This window comes from Eriocheir sinensis, chromosome 42, assembly GCF_024679095.1.
Source record: "Eriocheir sinensis breed Jianghai 21 chromosome 42, ASM2467909v1, whole genome shotgun sequence".
In the NCBI taxonomy this organism is placed as follows: Eukaryota; Metazoa; Arthropoda; class Malacostraca; order Decapoda; family Varunidae; genus Eriocheir; species Eriocheir sinensis.
The window spans coordinates 385,656-388,223 of NC_066550.1; the positions used below are offsets into that span (position 1 = coordinate 385,656).

The 2,568-nt window shown below is 39.5% G+C and overlaps 1 long non-coding RNA gene across 1 annotated transcript; it reads right to left on the reverse strand.

Moving 5' to 3' along the window:
• Nucleotides 1-1,682: 1,682 nt before the first annotated feature.
• Nucleotides 1,683-2,368, reverse strand: LOC127009783 (uncharacterized). Its single transcript, XR_007762255.1, has 3 exons — nt 2,057-2,368; nt 1,969-2,012; nt 1,683-1,792 (listed from the first exon to the last, which is right to left on the reverse strand). It is a non-coding gene; the product is annotated as an uncharacterized LOC127009783 (long non-coding RNA).
• Nucleotides 2,369-2,568: the final 200 nt, after the last annotated feature.

The following is a 2,568-nucleotide window of genomic DNA, read 5'->3' on the forward strand; positions in this document are numbered from 1 at the left end:
AGAGTGGAGGCAAAGGCTCTTCGTCTCATCAGCTCTCCTCCTCATACTGATAGTCTTCTTCCTCTTAAATTCCGCCGCAATGTTGCCTCTCTTTCTATCTTCTATCGATATTTCCACGCTGACTGCTCTTCTGAACTTGCTAACTGCATGCCTCCCCCCCTCCCGCGGCCCCGCTGCACTCGACTTTCTACTCATGCTCATTCTTATACTGTCCAAACCCCTTATGCAAGAGTTAACCAGCATCTTCACTCTTTCATCCCTCACGCTGGTAAACTCTGGAACAATCTTCCTTCATCTGTATTTCCTCCTGCCTACGACTTGAACTCTTTCAAGAGGAGGGTATCAGGACACCTCTCCTCCCGAAACTGACCTATCTTTCGGCCACCTCTTTGGATTCTTTTTTTTAGCGCAGTAGCGGGCTTTTTTTATTAATGTTTACTTTTTTGTGCCCTTGAGCTGTCTCCTTTGCTGTAAAAAAAAAAAAAAAAAAAAAAAAGCAGAGAGATACAAACCACTGCTTGTGGAACGACGAGTGTAATTATTATTGGCAGCAACTGAGCACCTATTGTAGTATTATGTTTAAGATATGTCGTTTGTCATATGTTGCATCCATTGCTGAATATGCCAGTGTTATGATCGTCTGAGCAAAGAATATTGCGTAAGGCAATTACTTTCATTTAATTTTAAATAAATGTATATTTTCTTTTTCCCTTGTTTATCCCCGAACACCAGTCTCCAATAACAACTTAAGTCGGATCACGCTACCAGGGATACGAGACGGTGAGATCATTTATGGAGTAATTAATGAGTGATAAAAGAGTTGATTTAATACAAGAAAAGAAGGGTCTAAAACTGGCGGCAGCGGTATAGGGATAAATAGGGACATGTGCTTACAGTGCTTTTGTTTAATTTACTCTGACGAGAAAACGCCTCTTATTTTCATTAAGCTTTGCTCGTTTTAAGTGGCGGAAATAATAGTGACGATTTAATTATATAATTAATGGTTCTTCCGGAGGACATGGACTTTGACGATATGGTAATGTTAACTCTGGCCAAACACTGTTGTTCTGTAGTGCAATGGGTAGCACACGCGACTCAACCGAGAATTCATGAGTTCCTTCCCGGGCGGAGTGGAGAGGGATGGGCAGTCTCTCTCCACCCGCGCCGCGATCCACTCCTCAGTGAGAGGGTGTCAGGTGACAGGCAGCGGCAGCGTCCCTCCTCCCAGGTTTGTTTGTTTTAGGATTGTTACCCCAGGATGGAGGGGAACACGGGGCTCTACGCCTCAAAGGGTGGTGGTGTGCCGCGGCGGACATGCAGCCATAGAGTGACTTTATAAAGGCCTAACCCGCGTCCCCCAGGTAGGAAGTGTAGAGTATGATCTAGAAAAAATGTGAAATACTAAGAAAAGTGTGAGGTATGGATAAAGAGTCATGAATAAAAAAATAAAAATGAAGCATATGGACAATAGTGTGAAGTATTAAGATAAATGTGTGAAGTAAGAGAATCAGAGGAAGAGGAGGCCAGGGTAGTGCCCCCCTCAGTTATCTACTACAAATAACATTAAATAAACAAATGAAAATAAATAAAGAAATAAATAAATATGCACACTTGCAGTGGAAAAAACGGAAAATGAGCGAAGAACAAAACAGGGAGTAACCTTTAATACAATAAGATGAAGGCTACAACGAAGAAGGGAGTAACCTTTAATATAATAAGATGAAGGCTATAACGAACAAGGGAGTAACCTTTAATATAATAAGATGAAGGCTACAACGAACAAGGGAGTAACCTTTAATATAACAAGATGAAGGCTACAACGAAGAAGGGAGTAACCTTTAATATAATAAGATGAAGGCTACAACGAAGAAGGGAGTAACCTTTAATATAATAAGATGAAGGCTACAACGAAGAAGGGAGTAACCTTTAATATAATAAGATGAAGGCTACAACGAAGAAGGGAGTAACCTTTAATATAATAAGATGAAGGCTACAACGAACAAGGGAGTAACCTTTAATATAATAAGATGAAGGCTACAACGAAGAAGGGAGTAACCTTTAATATAATAAGATGAAGGCTATAACGAAGAAGGGAGTAACCTTTAATATAATAAGATGAAGGCTACAACGAACAAGGGAGTAACCTTTAATATAATAAGATGAAGGCTATAACGAACAAGGGAGTAACCTTTAATATAATAAGATGAAGGCTATAACGAACAAGGGAGTAACCTTTAATATAATAAGATGAAGGCTATAACGAACAAGGGAGTAACCGCCTCACATAAATATAAGGAAAAGAAGGCTATAACGAACAAGGGAGTAACCGCCTCACATAAATATAAGGAAAAGAAGGTTATAACGAACAAGGGAGTAACCTTAAAAATAATGAGAAGAAGGCTATAACAAACAAGGGAGTGACCTTAAAAATAATGAGAAGAAGGTTATAACGAACAAGGGAGTGACCTTAAAAATAATGAAAAGAAGGCTATAATTAACATAACTCAAGAGTAACTTTGTTAGGCAGATCGCACTACTCATGATAATACATATGCAAAAGTGGCAGCG